This window comes from Propithecus coquereli, unplaced genomic scaffold, assembly GCF_000956105.1.
Source record: "Propithecus coquereli isolate 6110/MARCELLA unplaced genomic scaffold, Pcoq_1.0 Scaffold35, whole genome shotgun sequence".
Classification (NCBI taxonomy): domain Eukaryota; kingdom Metazoa; phylum Chordata; class Mammalia; order Primates; family Indriidae; genus Propithecus; species Propithecus coquereli.
In genome coordinates, this window is record NW_012149174.1 from 10,451,014 (window position 1) to 10,469,668 (window position 18,655).

Consider the following 18,655-nt stretch of genomic DNA (forward strand, 5'->3'; position numbering starts at 1 on the left):
ATTTTGGTTACATAATTTGCTTTTGTACAGTTTGAGTCAAAGTTATAAGTGTGCCCTTTACCCAGATAGTGTACATTGTACCCGTTAGGTGTGAATTTGCCCTCCCCCCTCCCTCTCCCCACTGCTTGATTTCCATTGAGTTTTACTTCCATATGTAAACGTAAGTGTTGATCCATTAGTTCCCGTTTAGTACTGAATGTATGTGGTGTTTGTTTTTCCATTCTTGTGATACTTCGCTTAGAAGAAAGTTCTCCAATTCCATCCAGGTTGTTACAAAAGATACTAGATCACCATTTCTTTTATGGTTGAGTAGTACTCCGTGATATACATATACCACATTTTATTAATCCACTCATGTATTAATGGGCACTTGGGTTGTTAACACATCTTTGTACTTGTGAATTGTGCTGTTATAACATTAGAGTACAAGTGTCTTTTTTAATACAATGTCTTTTTTCTCTTTGGGTAAATACCTAGTCATGGGATTGCTGGATGAAATGGTAGATCTACTTTTGGTTCTTTGAGGTATCTCCATATTGCTTTCCACAGAGGTTGCACTAGTTTGCTGTCCCACCAACAGTGCATAAGTGTTCCTTTTTCTCTGCATCCACGCCAGCATCTGTTGTTTTGGGATTCATTGATAAGAGCAATTCTCACTGGTGTTAAGTGATATCTCATTGTGGTTTTGATTTGCATTTCCCTAATGATTAGAAATGTTGAGCATTTTTTCATGTATTTTGACCATTAATCTATCTTCATTTGAAGAGTTTCTATTCATGTCTTTTGTCCACTTTTTAATGGAGTTGTTTGATTTTTTTTCTTGCTTATTTTCTTGAGTTCTTTTTAGATTCTAGTTATCAGCCCTTTATCAGATATATAGCATTACAAATATTTTCTCCCATTCTGTAGGTTGTCTATATGTTCTATTGATTGTGTCTTTGGCTGTGCAGAAACTTTTTAATTTGATCAGCTTGCATTTTTTATTTTTGTTGTTACTCTGATTGCTTTTGGGGTCTTCTTCATAAAATCATTGTCCAGGCTGATATCTATAAGAGTTTTCCCCACATTTCCTTCTAGATTTCTTATAGTTTCATGCCTTAGGTTTAAGTCAGTTATCCACTGTGAGTTGATTATTGTGAGGGGTGAGAGGTGTGGATCCTGTTTCAGTCTTCTACATGTGGCTGTCCAGTTTTTCCAGCACATTTGTTGAATAGAGATTCTTTTCCTCAGTGATTGTTTTTGTCTACTTTGTCAAAGATCAGAAGGCAATATGAGGATGGTTTCATATCTGGGTTCTCTGTCCTGATCCACAGGTCTATGTCTCTGTTTTCATGACAGTACTATGCTGTTTTGGTGACTATAGCCTGGTAGTATAGCTTGAAATCCGGTAAAGTGATATCTCCCAATTTGTTCTTATTACGTAAGGTCGCATTGACTATTCAAGGTCTTTTCTGGTTCCTTACAAAGCATAGAACATTTTTTCACTATCTGTGAAAAGTGAAGTTGGTATTTTAATGGGGATTCCATTGAATCTGTAAATCACTTTGGGTTCTATAGACATTTTAGCTATATTGATCCTGGCGATCCATGAGCATGATATGTTTTTCCATTTGTTTACATCTTCTGTGCTTTCTTTCCTCAGTGTTTCATCATTCTCCCCATAGAGGTCTTTTACCTTCTTAATTAAATGTATTCCTAGATATTTTATATTCTTTGTTGCTATTGTGAAAGGTATTGCATCTTTGATTTGGTTGTCAGCTTGACTGTCGTTGATGTATATGAAAGCTGCTGATTTGTGTACATTGATTTTGACTACTAGGTTTTGGTGTCAAATTCTGTGGACTTATTTATGGAATATCATTTGCTTCTCTATAATTATTTCTGTATCTATTGCCACAGCACTAGTTTAGTCCTTTATAACTTTTTACTGTACAAATTCAATCACTTTTAACTGGTTTTTGTATCTTGAGTCTGTCTAATGGCTCTTAACATTTATAGAGTCCTGGACTTTTCTGAGAATCTGATGAAACCTATGGAAATTCTTCTTTGAAAATGCACTTAAGTACATATAGCCCACATTTTATATAAACTTCGGTGGGGTTCACAAGACCCTGAAGCTGACATGTGGACTCCTAAAAGTACTTCCATTTGAATTTGTCATATCTATCTCATTTATCCTTTCATTTATCCATCAAATGCTTTTGAGTATGCACTAAATTTGGTACACTTATGCTAAACTCTGAAAATACAAAGCTAGATCAGAAATTAGCTTTGCTCTTAACAATTCAAAGTCCAGACTAGATGGAAGAAATATATCCCACATATGCAATACAATGTCATAGGTATTTATGGGCTACACAGCAAGACTAAAACAGAAAATTTTGGTTCTGTTAAGGGAATATTAGGTATATCAGGTAAAAGCTTCAAGAAATAGGTTAACTCTCCTGAAGGAATATCTTTATTATTCCATTCCAACATTCTAAAAACTGCAACAATGCCTTATTGACATTTAAGAATCTTGTGAACCAGATTCCAATCAAATTCTCTTCTGTCAGTTATCAGTTAAGTCACATGGGATAAATTACATAAAATCTCTGGATTTCAGTTTTGTCATCTATAATAATAATAACATGAATAACACAAGTAATAAACAAGAGCTATCTTATGAAATTTTGGAGAGTAATAACATTAATAGCAACTGTATCTGTAGGCATTGTACTAAAGTTTTACATTTATTATCTCTAATGTATCAGAATGGCTAAGGATAAGAACTTTGGGGTCAGCAAAATCTCTGATCCATCCTAGCTTCACCAATTTTTGTCTGTGTGATTTGGGACAAGTAATTTGACCTTCTTATTAATTTTCTCATCTGCACAAAGGGAATGCTAATACACATCCCAAGGGTAGCTGTAAGGATTAAGTGAGATGATGCAAATAATCTCAGCATGGTACCTAGCACAATACTAGATGTTATTATTACTATTGGAAAAAGTAAGATTTTTTAGTATATACAATTATCACCATTTACAGGTAAGGGAACTGAGGTCCATATAGGTAAATAACTTTTTTACAGCTTATATAGGCATTGAAATATACAGTTGGGATTCAAGTCCTTTTGACTCCAAAGGCCATAGTTAATTCAAGGCTGGGGTGGGGTTGGCTCAGGGGTTGAGGGAGAACAAGAGAGAAAAGAGAGGGCACTGGTACAGTCGTTGGCACACAGCTATTTTAATAGTTTCCTTCTCTTTTCAAATGTTACCTTCTCATTTAAATTTTCCACTTCAACTGGTCTTATCCATCATTGACCTAGAACAACTCCACCTCTGTGCCTTTGTCTACGCTCTGTCCTTGTCTTCTAGGTTCAATTCCTACTCCTTTTGTAAGGACCTGGGGGGACCCACTGCCTTTTGGAAGCTATCTAGACCATATCTCTTGGCAGCCATCTTTTGTAGCCTTGAGGCTGCTTAAATTTATTTTCTGTATCACTTCCTTGACAATAATCTTGCCCAGCTCTTTATTATTACCTTTTAGGTTCATATATTTTTATCCTATCACAGAAAACACACCTCCTTGTAAGCAGGAGCCATGATGTAGCTCACAGTGCCTGCTGTGCTGTCTGACATATACTAGCCTTCAATGCATAGCTCATTATTGATTTAGTTTTTTTCATTTTGAAAAATAATTTTTTAAGATATCTTGCTTCAGTGTGAACAGAACTCTGAAAGCATAATCTCAATCATAGGCAAAATACAGTTCCATTTGTACACTGAGTTTCTTTAGAAATATATCTAATGTATAGAGTAATGAACACTTTTTTATTCTTGTCACTGGAAGATGAATGAAAAGATAATAGTGAGATGGCTTTATTGAAAATAATGGTATCAAGGGAAGTCTGATAAAATACTAGAGAGTTTATCATTTTTGATCTCTTTATTTCTTTCTTTTTTCCTATCCAGGGAAAAATATATAGCATTTTAAGAGTCCATCCTTGCAGCCTTGTTAATATAATAGCATCATTTGTAACAGTGTGCTATTTGCTTACCATATGTAATGCATGATGTCAGATAGTGGGCAAAATTCTTTTTAAAGAGTATGTTATTCCTTATGCAAATTCTTCATTTTGACTTGTAATACCATGTTATATGATTTGGGGACAAAGATACTAAAAATCAAGGCAACATTCAATTCTTATCTCTGTGGATTTTTTTTAACCTTTAGGATGTTGCTCTTAAAATTTATGATTAATTTTTGACTTGATCTCTCTCTCTCTCTCTCTCTCTCTCTTTCTCTCTCTCCCCCCCCGTCTTTCTCTCTCTTTCTCTCTCCTCTCTCTCTCTTCCTTTACTTAGACATTTTCCTGTAGATAAGGAAGACTTAGGGAAAAGAATACTTTAAACAGATGGGTACTGGTGCCTTGGGTCTGATCTTATTAGACTGCATCCTGCCCTGTAGGAAATGTTGTTATTCAGGTAACTAAGCATAAGACATTATGGTCATGCCATATTGATTTTGGGAATCAAAAAATAACATTTTCACTCATGTCCAACAGGAAATCAGTTTACTTAATCATTTTGCCTTTAGCCTTAAGTGGAAAAAGATGGGACTAGAAAATTTAAATTTATATAGTTATTGGGGAATGATTAGACATTGTCTCACAGGGCAGTTTGGCATTGTGCTTGTGAAATAATGCAATATTTTTTCTTTTGGTTTTGTTTTGCTTTTCAGTGGCCAATTCTCAGTCTTCATCTTACTGACCTCACAGAGCCACAGTTGCTCACACCTTCTTCCTTGATACCTTTGCTGCATACAGTTTCTAGGACATCACAGTTCTGTGGTTTTCATCCTGTTGCACTGGACAGTTCCTCTCAGTCTTGCCAACTGATGCTCCCTTTTCTCTCTGTGCTCTGATTGTTGGAATATCCCAACACACTCAATCCCTTGGTGATCATATCCAGTCTCATAGCTTACAGACTAAATATGTGCCAACAAATTCCAGATTTATGTCTCCAGTTAAGAGCTCAAATCTGACCTACAAGTATAAATATCTGCTGCTGACTTGACTTCTCTAGTTGGGTATCTAAGAGACATCTCATACCAGACCTGTCCAAAATTCTCCCCATCCAAACCTCTTTCATCCTCTCAGTCTTCTCTGTCTCATTTGATGGCACCTCCATCATCCCAGCTGGTAAATCAAAAATGGTGGATTCATCTTTACTCTTTTCTTTTACTCAAACCCCATATCCAGTCAATTATGAAATCCTCTTGGCTATAGTTTCAGAATAGGTATAGATTCCAACCACTTTTTACCACCTCCATTCTACCACTCTGGTCCAAATCATCATCAACTCCTGGCTGGATAACATAGTAGCATCCTAACTGAACTTGTCCTTCTCATCCCACCCGTGTCCCTCATGTCCTGCCCCCTTCAGTGGTCTAGTCCCAGTAGAGCAGCTGGAGTGATCTTTTAGAAAAGTGGGTCAGATTATGCTGTTCTTTGCTGGAAACCCTGAAATAATTCCCCTTTCTACTCAGAGAAAGTCAAAGTAATTCAGTGGCTTTATGGCCCTAATGATTTTTCCTCTGCTACTTCTCTTTAGAAGTGTATTACCTCCAGCTACTCTTCTCCTTTCTTCTTTATTCCATCTGTATTGGCCTCTGCTTTTTCCCAACACACAGGAGTGTTCCAGTCCTTTCTACTGCCTACAATACTTTTGCCATAGGTATCCTCTTTGCTAATTCCCTCAACTCCTTGGAGTCTTTTTCCAAATGGCATGCTCCCATTGAAGCCTATATTTCCTGAGCACCCTACTTAAAAGGGCAGCTCCCTCCCACATGCCTAACCACCCAGCTCTGCAGATTTTCCTTATCTTGCTCTATTTTTCTTTTTTTTAATAGCACTTATCACCTTCTAGCACATTGTATAATATACTTATTAATCATATTTATAATTTATTGTCTATCTCTGTCTGTTGGATTATAAGCTTCATGTGTGCAGGGGCCTTTGCTCATTTTGCTCATTTATGTATCCCAAGAGGCTAGAAGTTCCTGGCACATGGTAGGTACTAATAAATATTTGGGTAATGAATGAATGGGTGATTGAGTAGTGGTGCAATAGTAACCTGACAGCTTTTTCTTTGCTTTGTGTTATGGGCTTGTTCAGGATTAGAGAGATTCTCCCACCATAGTCTGATTATTATTACTTCTTTTAAAGAGAAGGGTCTGTTAGAGCTAGTCAGGATTTTAGTGTACAGAAAAGGCATGTGACTCTTCTTATTCTCCCTCCTGAGGCCCTTTATTTTGTTTCAATCTCCCCTTCCTTCAATTTCCTGGTCATCAAAGAGGAGGCTCTTGGGGGGAATGTTAACTTAATACTTTGATTATACATTTCAGGTGATGCTCAAAACTAACAGTGACATCATTTTCTTTCCAAACATGCCTACACTCTGATAAGGGTTAAATGATTTTGGGAGAAAGAAAACAGTGTAAGTATTAACTAAGTATTAACATAGCTACCAATGAAGTAATAGATACTCTTGTCTAATTTGCAGATCTTGGGAAGATGTTCTGACTTATTCACGTAGCACCCGTTCTAATTTCTGGGCCTCTGTGTTTACTGTAATAGGATATGGCTGATTGTCATAGAACATAAGCCAAGCTGGGAAAGGTCTGGTGCAGCAGTGGAACTCTCACTAGTATTGCAGTGAGTAGTATTTTTAGTAATTTTTAGTAATCATAGCACTGAGTAATATTAAGAATAAAGAAAGTATGTTGTGTGCTGTCCCATATCACAGCATTAAATAAAAGTAGACTTTTCTTGCCATTTTTTCCCTCTATCATTTAACCTCTGCTTCTTATGGTAGCAAAGAGTTAACAAATAAACATTGGTTATTCTATTTTTTAAGGAAAAATTTTCTCTGTTTTTAAAGAAATTTCCACTTGAATTGTGCTTAGGATGTGGTAGATGGTCTTCAAAGATGGCTGCCCAACAATTCCTCCATTTCCTGTTTGTGCATTCCACTCCTCCCATCAAGAAGTGGAATTTATCCACTCCCCATTTACTCTGGGCTGGCCTTGTGATTTATTTTGACTAATAGAATGCAACAGACAACAAAGAAGCATTGACCTAGTTCTGGGCCTGGTTTAAAGAGGGGTGGCAGCTTTTGATTTTCCTCCCTTGGAATCCAGTTGCCATGATGTCAGAATGTCAGGTCCTCCTGTGGGTGGGAAGAACCCTGTGGAGAGGACCTAGAAGATAAGTCACCATATGGAGAGCAAGGCCGCATGGAGAAAAACTGAGGCTACTAGCGGATAATCAGCACCAGAATCCCAGCCATGTAAGTGAGGTCTTCTTGAATCTTCCAGAACAGCTTATCTATCAAATAAATGCAGCTGCATAATTATCCCAGCCAACACCACAAAAAGCGGAGCACCCATTCTAGCTATAGAATTATGAGAAATAATAAACTGCTGTTGTTTCAAGCCACTAAATTTTGGGATGGTTTGCTATACTGTAATAGATGACTTATGTAGTGGACTTTTGGGGACCCAAGGATTTTGTTTTAACCTTTAATTTTGGATCTTATTTAAAGTTATTTGGTGGGTTTCTACAAGCTTAAAAAAATGGTTTATTCCACTTGAGAAATACTCATCCAGAGTTACTAGCAGATAGCCAGCAACTGCTGATGGGTTGAAAAATGACCAAGCTTCTCAGGGGTGTTGGGGAGGTGAGGCCATAGGTTCTTATCTCTTGTCAGAGCCCTGTGTGACCCCATGTCCACAAGATGGCTCAGGGAGGGAGATGTTCATGGGCAGAGGGAGGAAGAAAGATTAGAAATACAATTTTTTTCTCAGGGCACACATAGGTATAACTGACTGCTGTATTGACACATTAAAACGACAATGACTCTGGGTAACATGAAATCTAGAGATAGCAACGCCTTATTCACTATGTGTCAATGATGTATGTGTAGAGGGCAGGTGTTCACTTGGTAGGTTTGGATATAAATTATAAGGTTTTTTTTCTTTTTTCCCAAAAAAGAAATAGTGATATATTGGAAATTGCTGGATGTGTATTTCTGAGCTGTTTTCAAGAATTCTTACCTTTTTATAGACTCATTTCAACTCTGCATTTGAAACCAGATGGTTTATTCTTGAACTGCAAGACTGAATATATTAACCTTTAATGTAAATGCACTTACTCGTTGAGCAATTGGTTACTCCTACATTTTTCTGCATGACCTTAATGATAAAGAACCACTTTTTGATTCAATTCTTATTTTTTTAATGCTTCTAGGAATTTTTATTGAGAGTTACCAAACCATCTGATTTGGATGCTTTAAAATATAAAAGTCAGAAATAAATTGGCATTGCTAAGGTACTCTGGATGAAAGGCCTGCCACTACTCTGTAATCTCGACTTGTAAAGAAGCAATTTGATTTATTTTCTATGTGGATTGACAAGTAAGCTTTTTGTGGGCTAGAGTTGGTAAAACAAAGACTTATTCAAGCTGTGAAATGCATTCAAGAGTAAATAGCAATAAATGACAAAAGGCCTGTTTTTCAGATATGTCTTTGACTGTTGTGCAGGCTTCTGATTATGGGGAAAATAAGGACCTATTTAAAATTTTGGAATGACAGGTCTCCCATAAATGGGATAGGTTGGTTTGGCTGCAAAAGAGAACAGATGGAAAGCTTTATCTTGAACTAGTGCTATCAGTTAGTTTCTCGTTATCTTTTAAAAATCATATGTTCTTAATAGTTTTTAAAGTTCAGGGTTTTTTTTCTGGTTTTATAGAATATTTTTTAACTTTTATATAATTACTATTTTCTGGTGCTGGCCTGTTCTAGAAACTATAATGGAATGCACCTGGACCTCTAAAACATCCAAAATTGTAAGAATTAGTTTTTGAGTTGTATTAAGCTACTTTTTTAAAAAATGGACTTGTTGGAGTTCAGTGAAGTTCAACAAAGCTGTGGCCAAATTCCATGAAATGTCAAAAGCTTCATCCATTGTTATTTCTTAAATAGTCTCAAGAAAAATGAGGCAAAATTATTCACTCCTATTAGGTTATTACTATAGAGAAAATAAATAAGTATGTTGGGATTACAGTGCTTTACAGGAAGGTAGAATGAAATTTGTTGATTGTTAAATATAAAAGGGCAAGGTAAATGTGGAATTAGGTGATGGGGAAAGCATCTTTATAATTTGACTTTTTTTGTGTTAAGAAAATGAGCTATAATTCTACTCATTGTAAATCCAGCAGGTTCTTTCTTTCTCATAACCACATTCAAATCCTGTTTATATAAAGAACTCAAGGACGTTTACTTCAAGCAAAACTTTTCCTTTTAATGTGCATTAAAACATTACATTCTTTCTAAAATGGTGTCGCAATTTTAACCTCAGCAATTTTGCATAGCATAGTTTTCACATTATAGGAATGGAGTTGAAGAAATTTCCTGACAACTTAATTGATTTGTATTTAGTGTACTTTGCCTTATGTGTTTGGGCTAAAAATAACTGTTTTAGGTGATCTCATTTTAACCATGTAAGTTTCAAGTACATCTTATGTGTGTGTCTTCATCTTCATTTAGGTTTCCGTGAATTCCTGTTGTTGATTGCAGAATTTGATTCTGATATTGTTTGTTATTATTTCATTGCCTGTCAGAAAGCAGATTGAGTAGTTTAAGGGAAAACCATCAATAAAATTGCTTGCTTTCATGATTTGATTTCATTTATCAGCAAAAAATATTGATGTTTGTGGGCAGAAACTGCTTAGATTTTTCTTCCTGACCAAATGAATATGAGGTGGCATTCATTACTCTAATGGATAAATGGCCTAGTGCCTATTAGTATTATTCATCTGTTTGTTCACTCACTATGCATAAACTTTTTTTCTTTCAATATGATATCTGATATAGTAGTCAACTTGGCATTATCTGAAGCATATACAATTTATTCTGTCATTTAAAAAATAATATTAGTTATTTAAAATATTAAGTCAATTTCAGTTAAAACTGTTTTAAGATGTATAATAAACCAGTATTTTCTTTTCTATGTAGGATTTAATTGGAACATTTCAAAATGTACTCTACTCATTAAATTTTTTTTTACCTCAAAAGTTAGCAGTAATGAATTCTTTAACTAGACTTTTAAAAGTATTAAAACTTTTAGCATTTAGGTTAGCTGTAAATTTTGGGTGACCTTGAAATCTTTCAAATTCCCATTTAGTCAGATTATGGATAGGCAGATGATAATTCCTATGTGATTTTGGATATATCGATGCATTGCAGTAAGATGTAAAATTAAGATGCAAAAATCAATATCTTATATATTTTGCTTAGAAGTTTTGATGGAAGATAAAACCTATGTGCGATGGTAGCATAAAAGGTAATATAAGAATGATCTTAAGAAATGTGAAGGAACCGTATGAGAAAAACTTTGAACACTTGAATATTCAAGTTAAATGACAATCTTTGTGCTTGGATAAAACAAGTCCACATTACAGAGATGTCATTTCTCTCCGTGTTAGAGAGAATCCATGATCCTAATAACAATGGCAGCAGGATTTTTTTTTCTTTCTGGAATCAGACAAGTTGATAATAAAGCTGATGAGGAAAAATCATGAAGAAGGAACTAGGAATGCCCTAAAAAAGAACAGCAATGAGGGTGATATTAAAATATACTGTAAAGCCTCTATAATTAAACCAGTGAAGCACTACTGTGTGATTAGATCATCTAATGGAACAGAATGGAAGTTCCAGGAATAGACCCAAGCAGATTTTGAAATTTAATATCTAATAAAGATGATACCTAAATTCTCCATGGAAAAGATGGACTTTTAAAATAAATGGTGTTGAGAAAACTAGCCATTTCAAAAAAGATAAAATTGGATATGCTTTACATAAAACACTAGAATAAACTTCAAGTGGATCAGAGACTTAAATGTAAGAAATGAAACTATTCAAGTACCAGAAGATGATATCAGTGAATTTATCTATAACTTTGGTGCGGGAAAGTCTTTCATTTATGACTCAAAATTCAGAAGTAATAAGATAAAAGATTAATAAATTTGACTATTTAAAACTTTTGCATGGGAAAAATCATCAACAAAGTCAAAAATAAATTACCAGTTAGGGGAAAATATTTACAACTTATACAACAGACAAAAGACAAATCTATTTAATATATCAAGGGGCTCATGCAAAGTGAGGGGATAGCTCAAAATCTGATAGGAAAAAAGTGGGCAAAATACATAAAACAGTTCACAGAAAAAGATATCAAATAACCGTTAAATGTGTGAAAAGATTGAAAGTACATTTCTACCTTTCAGATTGGCAAAAATGTAAAACTTTAACAATATATTTTGTTGGTGATGCTGTGGGAAACAGACATTTTCACATACTATTAGTGTGAGGCCAAAATATTCCAACTTCTGTGGAAGGGAGTTTGGCAATACCTAATAAAATTAAATATGCATATATATTGAATATTTTTAGGGATTTACTTTGGAGGTACTTCTATATAACTGTAAAATAATAACTGCAGAGTGTTATTGATTATACCACTGTAATAGTAAAATATGGGAAATAAGTGCCCAACTATAAAAAAATTGGTTGAATGTGGTACAACACGCAATGGCATACGATGTAGTCATGAACAAGTCTCTATGAACTGAGAGCAAGTAATTTCTGCAATGTATTCTTATGTGAAAAAAATAGGCGCAAAAAGGTATATATTGTTGTAGCAGGCAGCTTCTGATATAGTTTCTAGTGATCTCTACTTTGATATTTATGGCCTGTGTAACCCCTCCTTGAGTGTAGCTAGACTTCATAACTTGGTTCTCATAAGTAGATTACTGCAAAAGTGATGGGATGTTATTTTCTTGACTAGATTAAAAAGACTTTGAATTCTATCCTGCTGGTATTCTTTAGTTTCTCTCATGTGGTTGCTTTGATGGAGAGGGCTACCTGGGCAGCCTCCTGTGAAGCCATCAAGGAAGTTAGGGTCTCAGTTCAGGAGCTTGCGAGAAACTGAATAATGTTGGCAACCACTGAGTGAGCTTGGAAGTGAATACCACTTTAGTTGAACATTGAGATGACTGCGGCCTGGGCTGACACCTTGCTTGTAGCCCATGAGAGATCTTGGACTGGCAGTGTCATTGTAGTCTCTTGAGAGACCCTGAAGCAGAGGACTCACCTAGCTGACCTGTGCCTGAATTTCCCCACAGACCCACAGAAACTGGGAGATATTAAATGTTTATTGTTTTAAGTTTCTAAGTTTTGCAGTAATGGGTTATGCAGCAATAGATAACCATCTTAGTCTGTTTGCATTGCTACAAAGAAATGCCTGAGGCTGGTTAATTTATAAAGAAGAGAATTTTATTTGGTCCATTTGCAGACTTTACAAGAAGCATGATGCTGGCATCTATTTCTGGTAACGACCTCAGGAAGCTTCCAATCATAGCAGAAGGGGAAGAGGGAGCTGGTGTGGACAGATCACATGGAAAGAGAGAAAGGAAGAGAGGGGAGGGGGATGCCAGGCTCTTTTTAATAATCTGTACTTGTAGGAACTAATAGAGTGAGAACTCACTACCGTGAGGATGGCACCAAACCATTCATGAGGGATCCACCCCCATGACCAAAATATCTCCCATTAGGCCCCACATCCAACATTGGGGATCAAATTTCAACATGAAATTTGGAGGGGACAAATATCCAAACTGTATCAATAACAATACAATAGTGTATATCTTTTATATAATAAAGAAGGAAAAGTAAAAATACCTCTTTTTTAAATTAAAAAGACATGGGAAGGATAAATTAGCAGCAAGTCAAGGTGTAAGTACTTGAAAAATTGTGGTGAAGTGGGTTCAAACCTCGTGACCTGACTATCCTTAGTACCCAAGTATACAAATGCATTTTTTTGGTGTAGTCATAGCCTCATAAACTCATAGCATGAGTTTGCATACAGATTTCCTGGAAATTATCAATTCTAATTCATGATAAAACTTGAAATATATGTATATTTCTGGTTAGATTTTGGCCTTCAATTCCATTCATGGAGTTTCTGAAGATATTCTGAATCGAAAGGCTGACTTCCTTTGCCTTGCAGCGACTTGACTTTGGTCATCGAATATACATAGGCATTTTGCTAAAACAGCTTTTGCTAAAACACATTTACTGCAGAAATTTAACAAGTCTTTGAGATAATTTGGGTTTTTTTCAAGAGCTGTGAAGCTACCACACAAAGTGATTCTTTTCTTTACTGAAGCTCCCAATCAAGAACATATATAATTTACAAATACTAAGCAGGTTGTTAAGTTTCAACATTCCTTTCACAAGCTCTAGCAATTTGCTGCATCATTCCAATTGTTTGGGAAGGGGTTGGTTCGACATAGGACTGAAAGATAATGGATCAGTGAGGTTTCGTGGAAGAGTCAAAAAGGGTTTATTTTTTAGATTTCTGAGGGAACTTAGATTATCTTACGTGAAGGAGAATTGCTTCAGTGTAAAGTAGCAACCTTTTGAAAATTCTTAACACACTTGTAATATTGCTGTCTATTTTTTTTTAAAGCAGAGCCATTGCAAGTTCAGATAAATTAATTACTGCTTGGAAGAAAATAATTTCCTGTGGTTTTATCCTTGCATTATTTAGTCATACCATCCTTTCTATGCACGTGGAGACATCTATCACAACTTACCTAAAGCTTGAGTTTCTATCAAACATAATCTAACATATCCAGATTGGGCAGTGGGCAGGGAAGTTGGGGAGATAGGGAATTGACTGAAAAAATATCAGTCAGCAACTGGCTGTCATACAAAAGGGTTTGTATCAAAGAATCTCTGAACCCATTGATTCTGTGTGATTTTCTGCATTCATGTTAAGTAAAAGGAATGACAATGGGTTTGAGAAATATGAAAGTGTTACCAACCTTCTCACCCCACTCTTTATTTAAACATTTAATAAACTATATATAGAAAAAACCGAACATTTTCTCGGCCTTTAAAAGATCAAAAGATAATAAATAATGTTTGTGTCTGATTCCATTGTTGCAATTCTGACTTCCCAAGTACTGAATTTGATTTGGCTAACATTTATACATAAATTAAACATACATATACAATATCCAGGGTCTCAGTCAACCACAAGAGAAATGATATATATATCCATGCATTTTTAGCTATTTTTTAAAGTGAGAGAATGAGCCCTCTGAGAAAAGGAGGACGGTGCCATTGACACTGCTTGATAAAGGTACTCTTTTTAACGGCTCATTTGGCTCTCTTATCTACAAAGATTCATTAGAGGCAGTGTATGGGCTGGCTAAGGCTGACTTAAAAAAGTAACCCTAACTTTCTCAAATGCCTGTGACAAATGTACTGTAGAAGTGATCCAAGGTTCAGTTAACTTAAGTCCAGAATTAAGAAAGGGGCGTGCCAGGCCAGGCACAGTGGCTCACACCTGTAAGCCTAGCACTCTGAGAAGCTGAGGCAGAAGGACCACTGAGCTCAGGAGTTCAAGACCAGTCTGAGCAGTCTGTCTCTACTAAAAATACAAAAAATTAGCCAGTGGTGGTGGTGCACACCTTAATCCCAGCTAATTGGGGAGCTGAGGCAGGAGGATCTCTTGAGCCCAGGAGTGGGAGCTTGCACTGAGCTATGATGACTTCACTGCTCTAGCTGGGGCAACAGAACAAGACTCTGTCTCAAAAAAAAAATAAAAAAAGGGACATTCCAGAGTACAGTCAATGTGGGTATAAAACACTCAATAAAATAGCTTATAGGTTTCAGTTATGGCAAATTGGAACTCTTGCCTCACTCACTTATTTTTCTATTGGTTTCTATTACTTTGATAGAATTTTCCTAGGGAGATTATGATAAGAAAAAGAGAGTAGTAATATGTCTCTGAAAATCCTGGGCATGGCTTCTCCTCCAGCGGGAACCTGAGCATATACTGGCCCTAGCTGAGTGATTTTCCACTTGGCCTCAATGGAAGCGTAACACTCTTTCTTCTAGGAGGAAGATAATATTTTGAAATCCGACATGAATTAAAGTTAGATCCTGGGACAGACTACTGTTCTACTGGGAAGTTTTTATTAGTGCGAGTTGTTGACTTTGTGACCCTTTTATGGGGAGGAGTTTGGTAATCTCTAGCAATAGTTCAGGCTATATATTTACTGGGGGCAAACAATTGGAAAGATGTATAGAAATAACATTCTACAAACAAGAAATGAAGAGAAACTGCGCAGGAAAAAATAAGAGAGTGACTGCTGTGTGGCTGGAAGCCCAGGTCCATGGTCAGCTTTGGTTGTTTGGAAGAAGAGAAGGAAGTAAGAAGATCATCAAGAAGGAAGGAACAAAACATGTCTGAAATTTTGATGAGTTAGACAAGTAAATTAAATCTATGGCAGTGCGGGCAGGCAGCACAGATGTGAAATTGTAGCCCTTGAAAAAGAGGAAATAGAACATAAGGCTTTTGCTACACGTGTGATTAAATCTCATGGGTCCGTGGAGAGGAAAATTGAGATGCCGGAGAAACAAATGATGCTGTAAAAACTGAAGTGCAGTGACTGAGCCAGAGGGTGAAGATCCCTGAGGGAGATAAAGTTGTTTTAATGATTTCTACTTGGAGCTAACTATGAAGATAAGCTGGAACTTCCCACCACTGAAGAATATAACTATCACCCTATTCTATAGGCACATGTAGCCAGTATTCTAGTAATTGAGTAGTGTGTGTATGTATGTTTATATAGACTTATATTTATGTATAAATATTAAAAATAACTATTCACCAAATAGTTCAAATTCAGTACTTGGGAAGTCAGAATTGCAACAAGCAATCAGATACAAACATTACTCATTGTCTTTTGGTCTTTTAAAGGCTGAGAAAATGTTTAGTCCTTTCCATATATAGTTTATTAAATATTTAAATAAAGAATGGGATGAGAAGGTTGATATTACATTTATATTTCTCAAACCCATTGTCATTCCTTTTATTTAATGTGAGTGTAGAAAATCACATAGAATCAATGGATTCGGAGATTCTTTGATACAAATCCCTTTGTATGACGGCCAGTTGCTGACTGATATATTTTCAGTCAATTCCCTATCTCCCCAGCTGCCCTGCCCACTGCCCAAGACTCACCTCTCTACTTGCCTCTGGTATGCTGCTTGAAAGGTGCATGGAATTGGTGGGGTACAATCTGTGGAAAAGTGCTGATAAAGCAAGTATAGTGCTGTGTTTTGTGTTTCTGCTGAAGGGACCTCAGTCAGTAGTGGCACATAGCCATTTCTGTCGTCATAGAGCAGCACAGGGAACAAAAGGGCCAGAACTTAGATTGCATAGAGAGTTCAATTCAGGAGACAGAGCTTCAGTCAAAACATAGTGTTCAGGGAATATGAAAAATGTAGCACATAATGTTCAGGGAATATAGGAAAAAAAACTTCCATGAGAATCTGTTGAAAGATATGAGGTATTCAAAGTCAACTTGGAGGAAATACTGGCCAAATCTGAGAAAGTCTGCAAGTAGTAGTAGTGATTTTGGTTCAAGTACACGAACATCTCCATTCCTATGGAGTCAGGCAGAAGAACAGGGGACACTCCAGAGAAGAAATGCAGAGCAAACCCAGACAGGAATAGTTAGCTTAACCACACTTGTTTAAGAGTTTCAGAATTTTCTCTGGAAGAGAATTAGAAACCAGTGTCAGAAACCCACTGTATATTATGTACGATGTACTTATACATTCTAAACTTGCAATGTATTACATACATCCTAAACTTAACATGGTATAGAAAGCTGCTTATTGTGCTCACTTCATCACGTGCATTCGGTCATTTATAGCTTACCTCTCTTTGTTTTTAATAAAGATCTGATTTAAAGGACGCTTTGGAGTATAGCAATGATTAATATTTGGAGGTACAGGTATACCACTTGACTTTTGAGATGTGAAGATTCTGATGTCCAGAGTAATTGAAACAAGCAAGCAACATCATTTGCCAAATGTGATTTAAATAGGACGTGTTAATGTGCACTTACCTAACCCTCTCACGAAACACCTTCCAGTGTCACCTTCACAGACACCTTCCAGTGTCTGCGGTGATTTTGTCCCATTTTACTTAGAGTAATGAGGATACAGAAACATGAAATGATGACTATTCTTTTGGTTGTTAATTAATTAGACCCATGTTTATTGAGTACTATGTATCCTGTGGGGCTCCAGAACAGTGCTATTATTCTATAGAACTCTCTTCAACGATGGAAAAATTTTTCTGTGCTATTCACTACTGTAGCCGGTCACCACACGGGGCTTTTGAGCATTTGAGACATGACTGATGTGACCGAGGAGCTGTATTTTTAATTTTATTAAATTTTAATTAATTAAAAAATTTAGAGCCACATACCACTGTCACTACCTTTTGAACAGTACAGCTCTGAGAATATGAGGCAGTTTTGTGGCCCCAGATAACTTACTTGTTTTTATTCTTAGATTAATATTTATAGAAAGAGCATATATAGAAATAGAATTTTCTTCATGTGGGCTTCCTTATTATAGTAGATAGAGAGCCTCTCACATACTCTAATTCTGCTTCTGTAAAGCTCTTTCTCTTGTATCCTGCTTCCAAATTCAGTCTTGTGGAGGAATTAACACATTCAAAGAGTTCGAAAGTCACTACAAACACAGCATATGTTGTTGAGTTTTTGCTAAAATACACAATTGAACTGATATTTCTCAACAGGTTACTATTCTTGTTTTAGCACATAGGTTAAATTAGTTTTCAAAAATGGCTTTAAGAACCACTGTTTTTTTTGTATGTGTGGTTTTTTTAAAAAACAAAATACTCACTAATGGGCAATCTTAAAATGTGAGAACATTATTCTGGGGGTTATTAAGCATATGGAGTGTTTGCATTTTCAGAAAGGAATGAATTAATGGAAAATAAGATTCTGTTATGCACTGGTGCTGTAGCTTTGCAACATAATGTATTTTCGGCTGATTACAATTCAGTCTTTCAGCGGGGTTCTACATGATCAAAGCTTTTGAATTCAGAATTATTTGGCTGAAATGATTTGAAAATAATGTCACTGTTTAAGTTATTCTGTCTTCTCTCTGTTCAGATAATGTTAGTGGTTTGCTAAAGTGGGGCTGTCGATTTCAGATTATATCTAATTAATTCTGCATATATTCATCCAATATACAAAAATTTGGAAGTTTACCATGGCTTTATGTTATTAGCAGGATTAACCATTTTACCTTACAAATATTAATATTGAAGGACACAGATCTCTTTCTTTCCTGTTGGAGTTCTTTGACAATGGGCTATGCATAAGAAAGATAACATGAAATTTCTCTTTGCTTAATTTTTCTCAGATGAAATATAGTCCTGCCAGACTTCTTGTCGACTTATTTTCAAATCTCAAAGAGTAGATTGTATTTTAATTGTATTTTATTTATTTGATTGTATTTTGATTCAATCAACATAAGGGTCTCTAGCATAGCGCATTGGTCATAATCGTAGTCAATAAATAATCTATTAATTAAAATGATAAGAATAACAATAAAGACTGGTCATTGGAGAGGGCAAGGAATGTCGTGCGTGTCTGTTTGTGCGTCTCTGTCTAAAACCCTTTCCATTGCCCTTTCTTGAGACCCGTAAGCCA